This window comes from Aptenodytes patagonicus, chromosome 2 (assembly GCF_965638725.1).
Source record: "Aptenodytes patagonicus chromosome 2, bAptPat1.pri.cur, whole genome shotgun sequence".
Taxonomy (NCBI): domain Eukaryota; kingdom Metazoa; phylum Chordata; class Aves; order Sphenisciformes; family Spheniscidae; genus Aptenodytes; species Aptenodytes patagonicus.
In genome coordinates, this window is record NC_134950.1 from 164,404,290 (window position 1) to 164,426,985 (window position 22,696).

The following is a 22,696-nucleotide window of genomic DNA, read 5'->3' on the forward strand; positions in this document are numbered from 1 at the left end:
GGCTGGGGGAGCTGTCAGGAGGCAGCCTCTCACGGAGGGACGCGCCGGCGGGACAGTGGCGAAGCACAACAAACACAAGAGGGGGGGTGGCGGGGGTTGCCTCTTCCTCGGCTCTGGCAGATTTCCCTTCACCGCGGCCTCTCCCCGCCGGGGGCGCGGGCGTTCGTTAGCCCCAACGGCCGTGGCGTGCCGCTGCCCCCCCCCCTCCGAGGGAGCCGCTCCTGAGGGGGCCGCTCCTCAGCCCCGGGCGGGCGCGCACGAGTTCCCGCAGCGCGCGTACGGGGAACCCGTCTTGCCAACGACCCCTTCCCCGCCGAGAGACCCGGGCGAACCGGCGCGTATGGCAGCTCTGCCGCTGATAGGCGTGAGGTGCCGAGCCAGGCTGGGCTCGGAGAGGCCTGGTGGCCGCTTCCGTAGAAGCGCTTGCTGCCGTGCTGGCTGCGCTCCCCGCGGGTTATTTTTGAGTAGGATGGATCTTGCCATGGCATACCTGATAGCAGCAGTAATAGGGCAAAGCTGGGCGAGCACATTTTGAGCAGAAACGTAATGATTGTTAGCAAAATAGCCTCTGAGCTGTGGAGTCTGTTGGAGTCTCGGGGTTTCAGAGTTTGTTTCCCTTTGTTTTGAAGAGACGCTTTCAGTTTGACACCCCTTGAGTATATTTAACCAGGTGAGTTGCTGGCGCTTCGCTGAACGCCCACCCCAGACCTCACCGTCAGTTTCTGAATCAGAATCATTTAGGTTGGAAAAGACCTTGAAGATCATCGAGTCCAACCATAACGTCACAGTGGAAGTCCAAAACTCTAGCAAGGGATTCTGCTGGGCTGGACCTAAACGCATGCAAAGACTATGCTTTCCTCTATTATAATTTGTTTTTACAAATATATTTTACATAAACTATTTATGTAAATAAATACATAAATACATAGTTATTTACATAACTATTCATTAGTTTGGGATACATGGAATTTTTTTTGTTGTCGTTGATGGAAGTTTCCCTTCACAGATTTTAATGTTCACCCCCTGGTTTTGGTGGAGATGCATTGTTTGCAGCTCCCTCTTTTAATTATCTTACGTATTCGCTTGATACAAATTTTCATACAGCAATAGTTGAAAGTAGTTGGCAAACGTATACATGCAGTAAAGTTCTTAGGTTCATCTCCTTTACGCTTAGTTTTACATACTTTGGTTTTATTTATACATATAGAATTCAAACCTTACATAGGAAACCTTTGAATATTTTATTTTAAAAGAAGTTTTAGGAAGAAAAATGCAAATACAACTGAAACGTACCAGTCTGCACAAAAAGCAAAATAGTGTTATTTGTGAAAATTGACATATCTTGTAGGCCAATTTGAGGTTGAGTACACGCTCTTGATGAGAAGTGGGTGCTGAAGAGGTAATTCCTTTTTTTCAGTTAGGTTTCTGGTGTCATGGGAATATTGTCGACTAGTTTTAGGAGGAAATTAAATTTTCCTGTAAAAATGTGTACTTATGCTGACACGACTATAAGCGTTTGTGTAAGAGCTGGAAAAGAAATTAGCTGAGACAAAAATTAAAATGAATCAGTACTCTTTTTCTTCATGCTGTGATTGTTCCTGTCTGGTGTGGTGCTAAGTGTCCTTCTGCATCTTTATGGAAAGCCTGTAATGTTGGTAAAGGTGTTATGACATAAGTCATAAATGCTTTTAAAACTAGGATTTTATAAAAAATAGTTATTTTCTAACTTTCACAGAATAGATATAAGCTGGTCTTTTTTAGTTGCATCCATTTTGGGGAGAAAATGGTTTTATTTTGTAAGTTTTGCTCTTTACAAAATACTGATTACAATTAGCTAAGCAAATGCAGAAATAAAATAAGTAAAAATATTTTCTATTTTTTTTTAATGACTGCTTGGTCCTCTCTTCCTTTTCACTTTTGTGCTTTCCAGTTGGATTAATGTGCCTCATGTAAACCAGATAAAAGAGCATATGTCAGACCATTTTCTGTACTGTAATCACATGTCTAAATCACTATTAGCCAGTCAAATTGTTCAACCGCTTTATCCCATTATAGGAAATGTTCCACTGAATGTTCAGTCTAAGTGCAGTCTAAGTAATGATAAAACGAAGAGCCCTGCATTAAACCAGCAAAGCCAAAATAGAATAATTCCTCAGCTATGGATGCCTCCATTAAGGAACAATACCATATTGGACAGTGCTGTAGGTTGGCATTTTACCTTCTTGAAGGCCATGTTTTTAAGCAAATTTGATGAGTTATAGCAGACAGATGGAAAACTGCCTTGAATCTGCTTCTGTGAGATGCCAAGGATTCTCAGCTCTTCTCAGAAGTAGGCTTATGTTAGGGGAGCACAGGGTTCTTTAGTAGGATGGCTCTGCACAAGTCTCTGTCATCCTGCGTTTTACCTGGTTACCAGTAAAAATTCCAGTGGACACAGGTATGTATAGGAAACAGTTGAGGTTTCCTATAGGTGATGAACCGGGAATCAGTGGCGTCAGTACCTGGAGAGTTACTGATAGTAGATCATGATGCTAGAACAGCTTTTTATTATTGTTTGAAGGAATAGCTTCATGATTAGCATTGTCAGGAGACAATCTTAGGTGAACAGTTCATTTTTATTATTTATATTGTAATTGTGCCTAGAGGCCAGGGCACCATTATGCTACATGCAGTACAAAAGCATAAGCAAAGATTGCTTCTGCACAAACAATTTCTTAATTTAAATGTAAAGATAAGACAGCATGTAAATGTAAGAAATGTATTGGGAAAGCACGAGGGAGCTCTGAGAATGCTATGAGCAAAAGAACATGCAGAAGTTCAAGTGCCCTGGCTATCTCAGCATCGATGAATGATTCATAGGCATCAGACTTGGAGGATATATTTAAAGGAGGGTAGCATTGTCATCCTGAGGATTTTCACAGATAGCTTGTTTCCTGCCTGAAGTGCTAGACAAACACTCATTTTCTTCCTTACATTTTGGCAGCTGGGTATCTGTATGGAGCAGCGGTTCAAATTTAAGAGGTAGAGCTAGAACAGGCGAGGCAGAGCCTTGAAATTGACAGCAAGTAGGTTGTTCGTGATACGGTTCATCAGGAAGAAGGAAGAACACACAGAACTATAATCAAAGCAATGAACGAGGAAAATATTTTTGTAGTATCACCTTTCAAATGAATTTAAAAGGTGGAGAGATTGCACTTATGAAAGCCAAAAAAAGAGAATAAAGTTGTGTTACTGAAGATACAACGTGATGTAGGAAAAAGAAACTTTCAGGTGCGTGGTTAAAAAAGAAGTCTTGCTGGTATTGTATAGGAAAAATGGAAGTAATTAGGGGCCATCTCATCGTATGGCCTGAAATCTTGGAAACTTAACTCCTGTACTTGGATTATACCTCAACTTCCAGGCTATGGACCTGAAGGGTAGGAATGTGGTCAAAAAGAAGTTGCAGGGGAAGAGTATTGGTTCCGTTTTAACTATATTGTCATTGTATGAACAGCTGGTTACTCATGAAAATGTATCAGAATAGTATTGTACAGGTGCAGTAAACATTTTTGTAATCTATTTTAAGTACTAGAGCTTTCTTAATCTATACAGGTTATAAGCAGCACAAACAGATGTGTCTTCTCAGCAAAAATTTAGTAGCAGAAGTGTCGTTGATTGTGATCATGATAACAATTACTGTAAGTCGGTATCTAAGCTAATTTTAAATTTTATTTTCAGCATGCATCAGACTTCAATGTTTGTTACAAATTATTTTTGCAAATGTGCATAGTTCAAAACAGCATAGGATAATTTCAAAAAGCATGACATTTGTGGAAAACTTTCTGTGTATTTAATTAGTTATGTTTTAATTTTCATCCGAGTTTTTCATTACTTTGGCCAGTGTAAGCTGCAGTAGGTTTCAAAGGCCATAGAGTTCACACATGCAGATAGTTTTGAGGACACGTAAGCATAGCATTTTTGCCAGGAAATGATTATTTAAGAATTTTTATCATTACTTTAGCTGCATTTGCGTTAGAGTGGGCCAATATTTAAAGATATCTACACTCATTTCAAAAGAACCTTAATGTATTGGATGGATTCTCTTTATAGCACACCTTCTATGTGATACTTGTATCTTTACTTGCCTGCCCTTTTCTCACTTCAAAAGTTCACATTTGCAAATGGAACATTTATGTTGTGTTCTACAGTAAAGATGTTCGGAAATACATGTTCACAGTTAGGGAAAGTCATTACTACCTGGCAAGATGGAAGTCTTTTGATGGGTGGGCTTTGTACAGCTGTTGTATGGATAAGGGTTCATGTATTAAAGCAAACAGCGGCCTATACTTCTGCCTGTACAAGCCACGTATTAAAATGTTTGGCCAAAAGCCAGAAGGTAAATGCTCGATCACACGGTGTGAAGAGATGAGGCATTGGAGTGGGCTTCATAATCAGGACGTGACACTGGCTCTTCGAAGGCCTTCCTAGTCCACTGTCGAACAGGACTGAGCTATGTGCACCAGGGTCCCATGGGAACTTGGTGCCATTTTCTTCAGCAGCCCATGCTGCATTATTTCCTCCATCACATTCATATTACCAAGCAATTCCCCAACTGTCTTACGTAGTTGTTGTATAGGAGCCTGGCTTAAACTGCTCACCATGCTATTTTGCTCAGGAGGTAAATGATCTCTGGTAAATGATCTCTGTATTAATCTGTTGATTTTCAGTTCTTGATAGGACTTATGTGATGGATGACTCTGAAAGTTGTTACACATAGTGGGTTTTACAGAATTGTTTTGCCACATTATCAAAGTTGTTAAAATACTGATTAACGTGAAGTGTTGTCTTCACTTGTGTCTTAAGCGTGAGTGAGATTAGGCTTAATGTTGGAAATAGATATTTTTCTATAACCTTAGCCTACAGTTTTCACAATTTGAAACAGACTGCACTTGCAAATGAAGAATTCTTCGAGATTTTTTTTTTTGACATTGCAGTTGTTAGTTTGTTAATGTTTGTATTTGATGATCCATTTAACTTCTGCAGCACTTGTCATGAGAGGACCTCCAAGAGCTATCAGACAGTATCATGACAGACCAAGTGCAATGACAGTCTGTGAAATCTCAACATATTAGGTATATTGGTCATAAGGCATGTCTTTGCAGAAGTAGGAATAAAATCCCAGTCTCTTGGTTTCTACTCTGAGCCATCTACACATCAGACATCTTTTCATCCTGTATTCAGTGACACAGGAGACTTTTCCCAGCTTAAAATGATAAAATACTTCAATTTTCTTGGCTTTGCTTGTGGATGTTCTTTTTTTTCTTGTTAGCGTGTTCAACTCCTACTAACTTCTTGTCATTGTTCTTTCATAAGTAATTGGAAATGGACATTTCTATTCTTTATTGTAATTTGAGTTGAGAGATGGTTTTCCAAGGCAGTTGGCTTGCTGAGAATAGGTAAGCTCTCCCTTGCTTGGGCTGGAGTTGTTTGTTTTTTTTTTTTCCCTCCTTGGCCCAGCTGTCCCACAGTAATGCTGGAGGGGTAGTAGGGTTGTGTATAACTAGGGAACACAGAATTTCCTTATCCACCGCTAAGGATCGCTCCCTTATGCTATTATACACCGATGCTGTGGATTTAACTTTTTGAGAAATGTTGTCATAGGTACGCTAAAATGTTACGAAATGGTAAACAAGTGACTAAATTTCAAAAAATATTGAAAGCTTTTCTCTGTTCTATGTTTAATATATTTGATTATCAATTCATGCAATCTGCACAATTCATACAGTCTGGATAAATACAGATAAGCAAGATTTTACTGTAGCAAGAACTGTTTGCTAGGAACTTGCACTGAATTCTGCATTTTTTGTTTTCTTTTTTTACTAGAAGGATGGCACTAAACATTCCCATTCATGCCATTCCTGAGTTTATCAGACGGGGTAATCAAAGTAAGTTTGAGCACTTGCTTTAAGAACTACATTCAGTAAGTCCTTCTAGTAGCATTGGTGCTTTCATTCTTTCAAAAGAAAGTAAGATGAAGTAGGAAAAAGCCCTTAAAATCTAGAATATTTATTACTTAGAGAAACATAGGCAGTCAGTGTATGGAGTGCATCAGGTGGTTATTTTCCCCAAACACCATAAATCTTAAGCTGGTTCTGGCAGCAAAAAGAAGCAGCAGTGCTGCCCTCCCTCCGCTACCAGCTGTTTGTTCTCTCCCTTGTGCTGACCCAGGCATTTGTGTAGCCATGTGGTGAACTGCATTGGGAAACTGATCTGGGTTAAAACTAACCTGGCAAAGAAACGTGTTTGTGATAGCATGAGGGAGGAGGCCAGAGCAAGCGGCCAGGCTGCGGAGAGGCGGAGCTACGGCTTTTGGTAGCACTGCCAGCTTAAAGTAGTATCTGCGAAGCTATAGCCTTGGTTGCCTGAAACTTGAGGGTGTTTGGTTTTTAGGCTGACTCCTTTGAGTTCTTCCATATAGGAGTCCTTACAGGAGACTCTGAGAGATTTTTACAGCCTATAGTCATGTGTATGCAGGTTGGTTGTTTTTAAAAAAAAAAAAAAAATGCTGTTGAGAGGCTTCTTCACAGCGCATAGACAGACGAGTTGTTCTCATCTAACCGATTCTTGCCTCAAACGTTGGCATTGATTAAATAAGGAACTTCGGTTCTCACTTTGATCCTCAGAATCATTCTTAAATTGAATATTCAAAGTACCCTAAAATAATAGTATAAGTAAAATGATTTATGTTAACAATAGTTTCTAGTATTCTGAAAGCTCCTTCCTACAAGTATATCAATATATAGGCATTATAATAAAGTAACACTAGATCTTGTTTCTTTCAGAATATTCTTCCCTTTCACATTTTTGGAAGTATTTTTATTAAATCACACATGCACCAAATCCTATTGCCAACCATTCCAATGTAAATATATAATTACTAATTGTCAGTGCCGTGTTTATCAACATTTGAATTGCTTTTCTTGAAGAAACTGCTGGAAACCCTATCAAACTAGGATGTTGTCCCCATCCCCCCCCGTTGGCTTTGGTAGGGGGGGAGAAAAAAAGAAGCCTTTTTTCTCTTCTGCTGCATTATTACTGACAATAAATTCTTGCCAAAAAATAGTTTTAATTAGGCTATCAGAAAAAAATCAGCTTCGGGAAAATTTACCAATTTTTAGATTTTGCCTATTATATTTTTATATTCCTTGGAGCACGTGCAGTTGAATCACTTGTATGGCACAGTAAGATACAAGGAATTTTTGGTAGCAAAGATGTGGTCCAAATGTGCGGTCTCTGCCGCTAAATGTTTACCGGCATCTTATGTGACTGTTCAAGAGTACCGTGTGGAAGCCTTAGCTAATCCAGAACGACTTCTGGAACATCCAAGGGTTCATGGAACCTGGGCTATTCTGATAATGGTGTCTACCCTCCTGTCTTTGGCAGTGAAGACTGTCTGCAGTGTTCTTAGTGAAAGTTTTCTCAACAAAACATGATAGGATGGCTCTGTATTGTTATTAATAAAGGGGGGGAGCTGTGCTGTATTAAAATTTGGGAGATTTATTAGTAAGCCATTTCTTAAATATAGAATGTGAATTATTTAGGTTTTTTCCTGAAGTGTGGAGTTCAGAAGCGCAATGAAATTCTTTTGAATAAAATGAATATTTAGTTTTGCTATGTCGCCACAGATGAATGGAACTGTATGGCCAAAAAATACTTCAGGGTGATCTTGCTACAGATACACAACACAGAAGGATGAGCATTTCTGACAAATGGTTCTCCAGCTTGTTTTTAATGCAATTCCACTGCATCTCTAGGCAATTGGTTTCAGTTACTAATTTTCTAAAGTATAAAATAAATATTCTTTACTGCTGATTAAGCCAGTTTTGTCTTGTATTACTCACAGTTAAGACTCCGCAGCTGAAATGGAGAACAATTTTTATAATAAACTTTTATTTATTAGGAGATTGTCTCCTTTGTTCTGCACTGAACAAGCTTAACCTCTATAGCAACATAATGTTGACTAACCTGATTTATCCTTGAAAAGTTTGCTAGTCTTTATGAAGTTTCACTTGGTTGATATGAACCACTTTTCAAATTTATCAGAATGATTTTTATTAAGATCTTGTCCTCTGAAATGTTTATAGCCCCTGCCTCAGCCATGTGTCATATGCAACTCTTCCATGTGTGTGAATTTCCTCATGCAGGTCCTGGAGGAAGGAACTTTCTTGCAATGGTTTCCCACCTTGATTGAAAACAACTTGCAAATAAATACCCTTTGAGTGCTCTAGTTCATTGTTGCTGACCTGTCTTAGGGCAATTTCACCAGGACTGTATTATGGAAGATGATCACTCATAGTTTAGAGATTACTTCTGTTTGTTTCTGAAGTATAGTGTGAATTTCTTCCAGTCCTGCTGACTTGAACTTCCCTGATTATTTAGCCTAATAACAAAATTAGTTTTTAGTATTAGCTACAATAAATCTGTTTATGAATGCTGAAATACAGAGAACAGCATTTGATTCTGTTTTGTTACCTATTTGTTCTTCTTTAACATTGTTATGTACTGACTTTTGTGTTTTTATTCTTACTTCTAAAATATTTCTGAAACTTTGTTTGCCTTTTATATTGCACAGTAGTAATAATGCATGCTGGGCTTTTATCTCTTCTGATTTTTATCCCTGACAGTTTATGCTGTTCCTTTATATTAATTAAAATGCCCTTCCTTCCATTCCTAATATGATTCTTTCTAGTTTCAGACCCTCATTACTAGCTGCTTTTGATGCAGCCCGTGTTGTTCATACTATATGTCCTATCTCTCCCCTGCACTGGGTTACTTTGCCATTGTGCGTATTCCAGTACAATAACTGCCAGTTCTTCTTTAAATTGCATTCTCAAGAGACTCTAGCAACAAGTTCAAAGAATTTGTTGAAATTTGCTTTTCTCATTTCAGTTAATTGAAGACAAAAATTTGTTCTCCTTTTTCTACTGCTCTCATTTTTTCCCCTTCCTTGGCACAGTGAATGCTTCTCGTTACCACTTCCAGCCAAATCACTGTACACATTGAGATGTTTAAAATGGAGCCTGCCCTAATAGAGTGAAGTGTGAAGTAACTGCTCTTCTGGCATCCTCAACTTTGTGAAACAGTTGTCCTCAACATTTTCATGAACATGTTGGGCTGTTTGTTCTCTTATTTTGTTTTTCTATTAGACGTCTGGATGATGAAGGCCTCCTCTTACCCTCAAGATATGTGCTGTGAAAGCTTCTGTTAGTTGCTTCAGAAGGCTTATCATCTTCCCCTCATTTGGTCAGTGGAAGTTTTTCTCTCCTGGCCTTTCCAGTTCCTTATTCCCTAGTTCCCATTCTCTGTTGCTTACGGTTTTTGTTTCTACTCCAACTTTTTTCCTTCTCCTCTGATTTTTTTTTCCCCCCCTCCTTGTAATAAAAGCAAGTAAGTATAGTGTTTTTTTCTTACCGTGGCCCACTGGACTGCACGAGACTAGAACTTCACTTAGAAATGGGCCAGATGCTTTTCATTGTGAAGAAAGGCTTGGAAAAGGGAATTTTGAAATAAAATTCAAAATAAAGACAAAAGAACTGTTCATTTCAATTTCCTTAAATTTCACCATTTATAAATTGGGCTAATTCATGGCTGTGCTTGTGTTTTGTATTGATTAGTGGCATGGCTGTAGCTAGCAATAGCGTTCTGGCACCTGAAGCACTCAGCTTCTTCACAGTGGCCATGTCTGTGCTCGTAAAAAACCCAACAGGGAACGTTTGGAGTCACTGGACGCCATCGTCCCTCTTCTCAGATGATTGCAGTGGTTGCTTGCACGGTTTTGACCTGGGCCTGCCAGCACTCTTCCAAACGATTCTCAAGGCTGACCCAAGGGTTTGTGTGGGCCACGCACCATTCCCGACATAGTTTACGTGTGGCTGCTTTGTTTGGGAGTTTGGGAATTAGATAGCATGGATGTAGGCTGTTCTGTGCTAGTCAGCCTCAAGGCCAACATCACCAACTATGTTTAATTTACTAGTATAACTATAACGGATGGTTTGGTTTTTTTTTTAAAGGAGGAATTCAATGAAACTGATAGAATTCTCATCAGTTTTACTTTCAGCCTCCTGGGCAAACACTGTGCCACAGCTAATGTTCTCTAACCCGTAGGGATGTAAGTTTAGGAAGAACAGCTCATAGCAGAATTGCTCTAGAGGGAGCAGAGGAGATGGGATGTACAAGCCATAAGGCTCTGGGAAACGCTGGCTTTCAGTGCTACTTCAGTCTTCTGACACACAATTTTTCCTGGTTCATGTTTTGCATAATTAACCTTGCAGCAGGCATCCTGGTAGAGATTTATACAAAGGAAAGTGCAAAACAGATTCAGTGGGAATTCTAATTTATTTTTCTGCCTGTGTCTTCCAGAAACCCTTTAGGAGAGAACTGGGCCCAGAAATGGGGGCTAACTCAGGAAATAAATGATCTGTAAGCAAGATTACTTAAAGAAATTATTTCCCTAAGGTCTTTCAGGTAGCAGTAAGGGTTGGCTCATGGCTAGCTATTCTGTCACCTCTTTTTGTAATGGAATGGGGGAGTGTTCTTTGTCCTGTTGTGTCCTGTGTACAGCTTGGAGATACAATCATTTCTGTTTCGAATGTGTTTGTTGGTAAAGAATAAATACAAAAACTTGGTAAACGGTCTCACATATTTTGTGTGCTCTACATGTGGTCTTCTCAGCTAAGGATACCCTGGTAGAACAGAACAAAGTACTGTTGGTTGTATACCTACTTTATGGACAAGCAGAAAATCTTGATCTCAAGGTTCATTAACCAGACACTGTCAGTGGGGGTTTAAATTACTGGTAACTTAATGTAAATAAATAACATTTTAAGAATATTTTCAGTTTACTTTTTTCAATATATGTGTCTTTTTTCATTTTACTTGCTTTAGGCTGTCTTGATGGGCAAAATGAACTTGTTTTTAAATTGTTAGCTCAACCATGTTATTTTAAAGGCTTTTTTAGACCAATGAGAGTTTCTTGTCTATACTTAGTTATCACGCTCACACTTCAAAAACGTGAAGTCGTAACTGTCTTGGACATGTATAAACTTGTTGAGTTGAAGCTTGGGCTCTCAGCTATCCTGTATCTTCTAAGGTGCACTGTTTTCCTTGACTGACTAGAATTTGGGAAAGTATTGTGATAGATGTTTGTTAGCTGGCGTTTATCTAAAGACTATAAATGTTGTTAGATCAAGTTGTTGAGTTTTTCTGGGTTTGGGGTTTTGGTTTTTTTTTTTTTGTTTGTCCCCCAATATGTAGCCCAAACTGAACCTGGGGAATATACAGCTGCATGGATGTGACCACCTCACGTGGTGTGGGAGCCTGTTCCGTAACAGTTACTAGTAATGGGCCTTGGGGACAGGGCAGAGACTGAATTCTAGGTCCCACAGTTATGCCACCTAGGTTTCTTTTTCAGCAGTATTGTGGTGGTCTAGTTTCTATCTGAATTGTTTTCTTTCAAAGCTTTAAAAGAATAGTGATATTTATTTTACTACTCTAAAGGAGCTTACTAATGAATAGGAGGAAGTGTACTCAAATTCTGCTGAAGTCGCTATGCTTACTCAGAAGAGAGAACTAGGTACCTCTGAAATGCAATTCAGAAGGACTAAGGTCTGAGCAGGGAGTTCCTTAGAGCCATCTAATAGGAAATACTAGATGAAGGAGTTCAGGTGCAATTTAGGCCATCTGAATATCACCTTTGTGCCCTCATCTCTGTTGTCTGTACTTGGTTTGTTCGGGGCATAAGTTATTTCAAATAGGGTCCCACCATCAGAGTTCAGCACTGTGTATAATTACACAGCTATGTAAACAACGAATTGAACTTCAGAAATATTTGCAAACCGTTTGGGGAACTGACTCTGTTTGACCTGCTTTGAGCAGGAGGTTGGGCTAGCTGACCCTCGAGGTCTTTTCCAACCCGAGTTACTCTCTGATCCCATTCTATGAGCATCCTTTCTGATGGTCATATCCATTATTTATGTTGTCCCCATTGCTTTTACACAGTGAATTATGTGTAATAACCTTTATTTTGTAGAAGGTGTTTTCCTGTGTTAATTCTTGAAAGAAAGTAGTTTACTAAATCTCTGTTTCATTGTCTGTGTTCGTTATTCCCTCTGTCATCTGATGCTTGCTTTATCTGTTAATCGATGTGATTCCACATATACTAAATAAATTATTACTTCCTTACTACATTTTTTCTTTTCAGAAATGGTGTCACCTGGCATTCCAGATTTTGTTCTTAAAGGGTATTTTTAAATATCTGGTAGAAAAGGGTAGGGCTATTTTGATTACTTCAAAGAAAATATGTCAGAATTTGTATTCTCATTAGATTTCCATCATGCGCTGTTGAAAACGGTTTTGTCCTGCCTGTGCTAGCAGCTAACAAAGCATGCAATGAGCAATGAGTCATTTTCTGATGGCCTGTGAGTGTTTAGGTATCGCCCATTTTCTACCTCTTCTCTTCTTGCATCTTTTCAACTTGTGGTCTATTTGCCTATATTGGTTTTTAGTCCTTTCTGAATTCATTTGCTCAGCCCTTTATTTCCGTTTCTGGTAAGCAGTACTGCGTTATTATTTCAGTTGCACAACAGAGTTTACCTGTACCAGCACTTAGTAGTAGTGCGAAATGGACACAGGTCATGAGACGCTTGGGCAGTGTTTCTATAAGAAAGCACCATATGCCATGCTACTTCAATACCAGGTAAAGTAGTGCTGTTGGGAAAGTGAAGGAGTGAGTAAGGAAATTTGAGATTTCTAGAGGTAATGCGAGATTTAAAGATGTATATTTTTATTTAAAATATTTTTTTCGGAAATGCTTTTTAACCTGATACAGCCTATGCTTCTCCATTGATATCACTGTTTACATGGCATTACTGGACAAGATCTGGTTTGTGAGCTCAGGCTACCTTGAGACGTCTATGCTGATGCTCTGTGGGAAGATATTGGCCATAGATGCAAAAGGGTACACTCCAGCTTGTCGTTCGGGGCTTCTACCTCAAATTCACATTCATCAGTGAATTAAGTGTAATGGTAGGCTTTGCATTGGAATGTCCTGTTCTGCCATCTCTGTCACAGGGATGGTAACCTTGAGCCTTTTCAGTAATATTTGCCAAAACTTGTCTGTCAAAGCCGTAAGAATAGACAGAATTTGATGCTATGTAGAAAGCTATTTCAATTACCTAACTTATGTTACTGTTCAAATTTTATTTCTAATAGCATGCTTGCTAGATATGACATCTTAGATGTAATGGCTTTGAATCAAATTTATAATAGTATGTTAACGTGAGTACATAGTTAATGCACAAAATGTGTTTCTTGGCTGTATGGTGTGCTGCCGACCTATCTTGGGTTCCAGATATGATCTGGTTCATGCTCACAAGAAGAGAGAGTGCAGGGAAGAGGAAAAAATATGGTTTGGAACCTTTTTTTTTTTTTTCTTTTAGAAATGGAGTCTATCTCCAGAGACTGTCTTAGTACAGGTTAGAAACTAAGAACTTCCAACCCCCTTCAAATGCAATAAAAAAGAAGTCAGACTACTTCTGTTTAATCTATGCTTTGGCATGAAAAGCGGAATTTACAGAGAAACTGTATTCACAGAAGAGGGTGGTTCAAGTTGATATGTAGAATGGAAGCACAAAAGGGCGCTAGAAGGTAGATTGCCTTTACATTTCAGTAGAATTGCCAGGCTAAGGAAAAATACTTGAGTTTCCTTTTCTGCTTGTTGTCTTTTTGTAGCTAGATACTTATGGCTTAATTTCAAGTCATTCTTATGATTCTATTATAATATTATTAGAAACCCATTGAAGATCTTGGAAATAGCAGGTCAGCAGAAGTTGCAAAGAAACAAATGTTTTAAAAAGACAAACACATTTTTGTGCTTCTTAATATATTCAACTCTGTATGTTTTAAAATCAATGAAGTACCAAATCAAATGTATGACCTAGCTATTGTAACCAAATAATACCTCTGTTGTGAAGCCCGTGTCTCTTACTTCTCTATGTATTGCACCTGAAATTTGGATTGCAATATATTGGAAGTGGTGACATATCTATGTCTGAATTTCTCTCGGTTGCTGTGAAGTAACATTCTCCAAAAGTTAGAAATTGTAAATAGGGCCTATCATAAGCAGATAAGGCACACTTCGCTAAATGTGTCTTGATTAACTCAAGAGAGTTGTATCCCTAAGTTAATCAGTTTGAGTTTGGAAGAAAACAGTCCAACATATGTATAGACATAAGTTTTTATCTTAATCATTAAATCCATCGCTTCTGTTGCTTACAAAAAAAAAGTCTGTCTTAGGAGAGATGACTGATCCCATTTTTCCCATGTACATTTTCTTGGCAGAAGTGTTGGCTTAAACAGTTTCTGCCTTGCCATCCTGGTGAAACACGTTTGTGGAGACGTGTGAATCAGGGCAGGGAATCGATGCAGACAAAATTGCTTTGCCTTTTTTCAGTGTCCAGCCCCGCCGCTTCTTGCTGGGTTACCCTGTAGCTGGATTGGTCCCCTCGTCTGGTTCACAGCATGATCCAACATACAGCTGAAAGGGTGCAGTTCAGAGGCTGGGAATAAGAGGCACGGGGTGGGATCAGCTTCGATTAGAATTGCTGCCGAACGTGAAACCCTGCCCCGAGTTGTTCCTTTAACTCATTGTATCATCCTACTGAAGGCAACTTTCTGGCAGCTTGTATGGCAAAGTAGTAATTGGTCAACGTGACTGGTGCTGGACCATGTCTGACTGTGCTGTAGTAAAATTACAGTTTTGTCCTTACTAAGATTTTTATGGCAGTTAATGTGCTTTTACAGTAAAAGAACTAAATCTCGCATCTTGCATGTGAGAGGAAATGCAGATCCATGTTCGAAGCTCTCAGGAAGAACAAGGCCAGCTAATACGACTTCATACCTGTTAGCTTGCATCTTGGGTCACATGAACAGCAGGGAAAAGTACTGAGAGTAATTTATTATCATTATTTTAACCAGCTATTATTAAATTGCAACTTGTCTTGTTTGTTGTCAGGTGACCCATTACCTGGTATGTTAAAACATGCATTTTTTTTACAGTGTAACGTGTTTGAAAGTATCTACAGGCCTAAGGTATAGCAGCACAAACAACTTCGTGAATGTACGGTGCGTCAGTTATGCTGCAGGGAGTATAATCTCAGAAGGTACCGCAGTAGTGTTGTAGTGGAAGCTTATATAAATAGGCAGTTAGGGGATAGCTGACATACAATAAACTTGGTGCTCTAGCCTCGCTTAACCTGCTAAGTATAAACACAGGAACTCATTTTATTTAATACGATTTGGAAAATACAGCATCTCTCCACTGTTGGGTATCTTCTTTGGTTTAAGAGGAGCTTATTTTAGTTAATCTCAGAATGACTGGCTAGAAAAATGTTTAAACTGTACAGAGATGTTTGTCCAAGAGGGGTTTGTCCTGGTTAAACGTAAAGGGCTAAGAGTGCTCAAGGGAACAGGCAAATTGATTCATGTCAGTAGTGGTTTAGCAATTCACCACTTGTTGGTTGGACCAAAATAACCAACCCTTACTGCAAAATAAAATACTGACATTTACCGTCTTTGCTAAGGTTCAGACTAACATATTTAACCTTCTTGTTGCAGCAGACTAAGTGTGCTAATACGCGTGGTTACCAGAGATGTGCTGATAAGCGGTAGCTTGATAGCTCCTTGTAGCTAAATATATTTGTGTCTGTACCTGTACTAACATGGCACAGTGGCTCTTATACAATAGTTACTTGTTACAGAGTGAACACGTGGAGATTTTTTCATGGGGGTGCTTTCTTTTTAAAATTTTATCTTAATCCCTGGAGAATTGGTTTGATAAAAACTTTCCTGTAGGCCGGGCACCTAGAGCATGTTTCAATTGAAAATCTAATGATAGGCAGCGTTGGTGCACGCCCTCAACCCGGGTAGATCATGCTGTGTGAATTGGTGTGGGGTTTGGGGTTTATTTTGTTCACTCTTAGAGATGAAATGGTCTTTTTGAGTTCCTGAGTGCATTTATTGAGAATTTCTCTAACCAGTACTGATAAGGCAATACTGAACTTATTTGCTTGTCCACAACAGAAGGTGCCCTAGGTTAAGTATGTCCAGTTGCAGCTCGGTGCAACAGAAGAGAATTTGTTCAAAAAAAAAAAATCAGATGAGTGAGAAAACAGATGTAATGCATGGCCTTATTTTTGTTCGGCAGATAAGTCGGAGTATTGTCAACGTGTCAACCTGTGTCTTGCAGATGTCTGATATTTAAACAAATTTTAAGAAAACTTACAGAAGATTGACATAAGCATGCATTACACAACAGCTGTTTTGGGGTTTTTGCGTGAAGGGAAGTTGAACAAAGGTAGTTGCGTTACTACTTAAATTGGCAGACCGATTGGTTTGCAAATATCTATCAATACAAGTGAAATGATAGTTGCGTAATGTTTCTTGATTTGTTTTTCTCCCTGTAGAAGAAAATTGGCAGGGACCATTTGAAGGATTAGGAAAGAGCCGTTTGTAGACGGACATTTGTCAAGCTTGCTTTCTTAGCTCGTCCGTTCCAGATTGGTTTTGGAGAAGTGTAGAGCAGCCTGAAAAATGTTAAATGGGGGGGGGGGGGGGGGAGGGGGGCGGAAGGCCAATCCCCGAAGTCGCACCTTCATCTTTAAGGCTGAAATCCTCTTTTTCCCAGAGCAGCGCCGAAGAGCCGAGGAGGGGTCCGCCAGGGAAGCGGCCGGCATCTATGGAAACGTTTTGTAACTTTTCAGTTGCGCTGCTTTGTTAAATGGGAAAGTGCAGGCGCTGGGGGAAGGGAGGCGGGGAAGGAGAAGGAAGCGGGGGAGAGCTGCCGCCCGCCGTGCTCGGAAGGTGTTCTAGGACGGGGGCTCGCGGGAGGACAGACCGGGCGCTGCCGGGACCGACTCCCGGGCTCGCCCGCCGCAGCTTGCCGGGACGTGCGGGGCCCCCGGGCCGCTCCGCGCCGCGCCCGCCCGCGGCGGCCCCCGGCTCCCTTCGGCGCCAGCGCCGCAGCGTCCCCGCCGCGCCGGGGGGTGCGGGGCGGGGGCCCGGGCGGTGGGAGCCTCCGGCGGGGGCGCTGCGCCTCCGGCCGCCGCCGCTCTGCCTCGCTAGCGCGGTCGGCGCGGCGGCCCCGGCTCCTGCCGCAGGACTCCGGTCCGCACATTGGCGGCGCCCGGCTGCGTCGGATCTACTTTCTCTCGCTCGGCTCTTTTTTTTTTTTTTTTTCTTTTTTTTTTCCTCTTTTTTTTTCCCCCCCCCTCCCCTTTCCCCTCCCCTCCCCTTCCCCTCCGCTCCCCTCCCCCTCCGCCCTCCTCCGCCGCCGGCTCCAGCCTGGTTCGGGGAGGATCCCGGAGCCGAAGTTCCGAGGCGATCGGGGCTGTGGCGGATCGCTCCCCCGGCGGCGCCGCCATGGGGGCCCTGTAGAGCCGCCCGCGCCGCGCCCGCCCGGCCGCGCCGAGGCCCCGGGGCAGTGGCCTGGGAAGCGCTCCTACCGAGCGGCGGGTCTGGGAGAGTAATATGGCTGATCTCGGGGAGTGCTGAGCAGTCGGTGTCTCCGCACGGCGCTGGGCTCGGGCCGTGACATGTAAATAACTTCTCTTTCCTCCGGATCGTACGGGCGGGCACCGATGCCAGCCCCTCCATTTTCCAGAGGGGATTTGTGAGAGGTTCCGCGGGGCTGGGCTATGTCGCGCAAAACCAATTCGCCGGGGGTGAGTACGTCTGTCGTTTAACTTCTTTGTATGAAAGGGCAAACTGTGACAGCGGGCACGGAGCTGTACAGGGCGATCTGCGGGGTGGTGCCCTGGGGAGGGGGCGCCGGGGGGCAGCGCGGCGGGGGGACCTGCCGCCGGGACCGGGGCGAGGAACTTGGCGGGGGGACTCGGGCGCCGCTGACACTCGGGAGGAGGAATTTTACGCCGTTTGGTCAAAAAAACCCTACCCGAATACAGGCGTGGATATATAGGTTCAAGTTACACGCTCACTCAGTAATCCTCGACCATTTAAAAAAAAGAAAAAAAAAGAAAAAAAAAAAAAAAAGAGGGTGGGGGGTGGGAGAACCAACCAACACAAAAGCCCAGCTCGGGTCTGACCTGGGCTCTGCAGCCGGTCATCTGGGCACTTCTCTCTCTGTGTACACCTGTACACACACACGTGTGCCTGCACGGACGGACACACGTATTCTTTTAAAATTATGACTTTATATGGTTAGCTATAGCACAACTCTTCCCCCCCCCCCCCCCCTTTTTTTTTTTTAGCACTTTCATTTCCTGGTGTGGATTCTGGAGTGATGGATAAATGAGATAGGATTAATTTTTCTTAAATATTTGGAAGCACTTTGTACACACTATTTTTGAAAAGAGTGCCATTTTAATTTTGCATGATTTCAAAGCATTACCTGTATAGCGTTAATTTTAGATGATCCTCCCAGCTGCCTCTATCTATAGCTCTAAATTAAAAGAAAGAAAAGAAGCACTTTTTAAAATACACTGTGTTCCTAGTGTGTAATGGATGCTCAGACCATCATATATGATGATTTTTGTATGAGCAAATAGGTCATAAGTCAAAGTAAGTGTTATGTAACTGGCTGTCTTTAGCAAACTTGGTACGAACTGTAAAGGAAAAAACCCCTATTTTGTTTTTGTTTTTTGATCTGGACAAAATGAGAGGCTGGCTATCCCTTTTTTTCAAGTTAAATGCTCACTGTGGGATTACTTTGTAGCAGATTGATTTAAAAAAAACAAAACAAAACAACCTATGCTTTAAAAACATGAGCCAGTTAATCTGTATGGTGTTTTGTATTTTTCTAAAAGACGATTTGTCATGTACCTAATTCTGGATACTAAATATTAAATATTCACCACTGAATCATTAGTTAATACTGTAACCAGATTCATTACATAATTGAAAAATGTTCCGGAGTTAGTTTAGTTTTGTTACTTAACTTCACTGTTTTGTAGAATAGCGTTATTTGGCATAGTTAAGAGTTCTTGAAAGAACTGAAGATCAGTATGAAAATAATTTGGGTTTTTTGCATCTGGAGAAATAAAGCAGTAGTGGGTTAATACTCCTATTGCAAAATTGAAACAAATAGGCAGACATTTAAAGATTCTCAGTGACTATAAAATACTATGTATTGAAGTAAACACAGTTACTAAGCTGGAGCTTACATGTAGGGGTCTTTGTGCTTTTTGCACATCATGGTGATGTTAGCATGTTGTGTTTGATGTTCCTGCACAATAAAATACTCTCGCTACAGAAAAAAACTGCAGCTCCCATACAGTTTAGTGCAAATATTTTAACCATCTATTTGTAAGACAAGCGGACGCAGGAGACCAGATACACTTTTCTCAGTGCTAATGTGATCAGCTGCATCTATGCTAGCCATTCATTAATTTCACTAATGACTACTGTACATTTATTTTTAAAGTATTTGGTGCATGCTTCCTTTACTACTTTGTTGTAAATGTCCTTTCTTTTGATAATATACTTGGAGTTTGAGTATCTGTAGTTCTTAATTGCTTGCCTCACTTGCAGGTTGTCTTTGTAAACTGTTTTATGACTCTGTTCTTCTTATGTTGCATCTGTTCTGTGCAAAGTAATAGGTAATATTCTGTTGGCATTAAATCTAGATGCTTTTAGGGCAAAATACTCTTTTTCGTAGGAATTGTTACTGAATTTTGGTATAATTATTTTGTCAGACTGCGTACTCAGTTGACTTGTACCCTTTTTTTCTTTTTTTTTTTCCTTCCTTCTTTTCTTCCGTATTATTCTTTCGCAAACAGAAACTCCTGCAGAGTTTTGGCAAAATCTTCTTTGAGAGTTTTTTTTGGGGGGAAGGCAAGGGGTGGCATTATTGTCATTTACATAATATGTCAGTAGAAAGTAGTTGCATCATGTATGGTTTCTTAATGTGACTGTTCATTGGACTTGCCTGACAATGATCTCTTAAAGGTAAACGGCTGAGCAAAAATGAAAAGCAGACATGTATTGATTTCTGCTTTTGTTTCAGGCTAAAAGGACCATTCAGCATGTGCTTTATAGGGTATTTCCAGCCTGAAATTTAGTCAGCTATTTAAAAATAATGGTAAAAGTATTCCTTTATCATCACTGCTCTCAAATCTTACGGCTTTGCAGCTCTGTTTGCCTGTTCTGCAAGTGTGGATAGAAAACTCTTAGTATAGAATAGTATATACTTTGTATACCATTTAGTATAAAATATGCAGGCCAAGAAGAAGGGAAACTGGCTCTGGAGTGTTGTCGAAAGCACACTAAGCAAGCTGAAAGATACTTTTTTGTTTTATTTGGGCCATTCCAATTTTAGTAATTACTAAGGCTTCTGGAAACTCTAGGAGGTAGCGTGTTTTCAGAAAGAAGTATTAAAAACCAGTTGACAGTGGGCCTTTAGCTAGTCTTTTATAATTCTGTCTTTCCTCTGTGAAATCCTTTTGGCATGTTGTGGTTCACTGGCAGGATCCCAGCGTGTGATATCACAGATATCAGATGTCTTCTTGCGATTCATGGCATTTGCTGTGCCGCAGTGGTGCTCTCTGGGATGGCTTAGGTGAACCAGGAAACGTCAGAGAAATTTGGTAGGGAAAGTGGTATGATAGAGAAACAGTCACTTAGTATTGGGAATAGGTGAGCACCTTCTGGTTAAGAGTGTTCAAATCTTTGTGTTTGGTAATCTGATGTGGAACGTATTCAGCAAACAGATACGTCTTTGACGAGTGGTCTTTACAGATTTTTTCCTAACATTGTAGTTATAGACGCATATCGAAATGAGTGGCAAAACATCACAGTTAAGCTTTTTCCTTTGGAAATATCTTTGATTTAAAAGATGGATCATAATTAGATGTGGCCTTGTTAGGATTTATTTTCGTCTCAAAGTTGAGGTCCAATGCCAGGCATAAGTATAGATGATATTGCACATATGGAGGATATTTGACTCCTCCATAAGATCTGTTGAAAGTTAGTCATAGCGCATTGCATTTCTGTCTGCTTCTTTGGTGAAGTCTCCCTCTTGTCTGTATTCACTGTTGAAATGTTACACAGTAAGTGTGGTTTGTGCTGACGGTGCTTTTGTAATATAACTAGAAAATCAAAGATTTCATGTGGCTACTTTGACCCATGTTTTCATCCTGATTACCAAGCATTGAAAGGTAAATACTTGTGTAACATTACTTAATTAGACACTCATAGAAGATGAAGGCATGGAAGAAGAGTCTGCTTGTGTATTTGTTTGTTTAGTCAGGACTTGCAGTTCTTGAGTATAATTCTGTTTCAGGGATGAATTCTTTGTTTTAGATGGAACTCAGTGTGTTCCTCCTAACCACAAACACTTTAATGTTGTTGTTACTCCAGATCTCCCTCTCTTTTTTTTTTTAAATAACCCTTATTTTTAATTTTCGTGCCCCAAATGCCCCAGTGCTGTAAAAAGAGAATGTAGATTGCTTTTGTAAGACTCTGTTTAGGAAGTACAGAACGCGAGAGCAGGTTATTACTGCCTGGTTTACAGTTAAGCTTCTGCCCCAACCAGTTTATGATCCAAATTATACTCTTGCCCCCTGTTAGCGTCTAACATCAGACGCTGTAGACAAAAATGCGGCAAACTCTGAAGTGGGCTGTTACGGAATAATCATTCCATAGGGGATCTGTTTGAGATGGGATTAGACCAGGAGGAGAGCAAGCTGTATTTTTCCCAGAATTCAGAAAACCTCAAGCGGAATTCTTATTTATGTTTATAGTTCTGCAGAGATCTACCTTCTTTGAATCAAAGTACTTGTGAGGATATTGAGTTTGATGGAATTTGAAGGCTTTTTCCAAGCATGAGGACCAGGGTGAAAGGATAAGATATAATTGGCAGAACAAAGAGAACGGGGCGGGGGGAAGGGATGTGTTGGATGGGACTACACAAGGACAGCGTATCTGGAGCAATGAGAAGAAGGACTGAGGTTGGAGCTTTATTTTAATCACCTTGCACTTCCACTTGAGTTGGGAGATTTTGACAATGCAGTTTTGTGGCACCATTGAGAATTAGTTTAACAAGCAAGCAGATACTGACGGTGGTCAAGGAGAGTGATGAGGGAATGAGTCTAGAATATTTTCTAATCTTTTCAACGGTTACTTGATCTGGGCCAAATAATAGGAGATGTGCTAGGTGTTGTCACTGCCATGTCAGCCTAGCCTTGCCTTGTGTACAAAAGCTTTAGTCATAGTCATGGCAGAAGTCATTCATTGTATGTTCAGAACTGTCATAAAATGGAGGTCTGGATTGAACAGTAAGTACTCTTTTAACCTTTGACAGACTTTTCTTGTTTGAAAAATTTCACGTTGGCTTTATGATATTTTAGTAGAAGGATGATTGCGCATAGGAATGAGTACAAAAGCAAGGTAGAGTGCTTTTGGAAGAATCATGGGTTTGCAGTGATCAGAAATGGGGAATCCAGAGTTAAAGGAACGTAATCTTTGAGACAGATGGGAGATCGAGGATGAGAAGCATAGACTTCAGTTTTTTTCTTTCACCTTAATCAATCTTCGTGCGATAGCTTGCCTGTGAGCAGTCTTTCTCTTCAAGTGCATTTAACCATCTTTCTCCTTCCATTTGCCCCTTGTCATCTTCTGTTTTTGCCTTGTTAAAGGAAGCTGAGAT

At 40.6% G+C, this 22,696-nt stretch overlaps 1 protein-coding gene across 15 annotated transcripts in view; it reads left to right on the forward strand.

Moving 5' to 3' along the window:
* KMT2C (lysine methyltransferase 2C) overlaps nt 1–22,696 on the forward strand; it is a 206,061-nt gene that overhangs the window by 826 nt on the left and 182,539 nt on the right. Inside the window, exon 1 of one of the 15 annotated variants that reach the window (XM_076331948.1) lies at nt 17,477–17,756. The exons of the other annotated variants lie outside the window; for them this stretch is intronic. The gene's annotated coding sequence lies outside the window, so the exon portion shown is untranslated. Of the gene's footprint in view, nt 1–17,476; nt 17,757–22,696 lie in introns of those variants that run through there. 15 annotated transcript variants of the gene reach the window in all.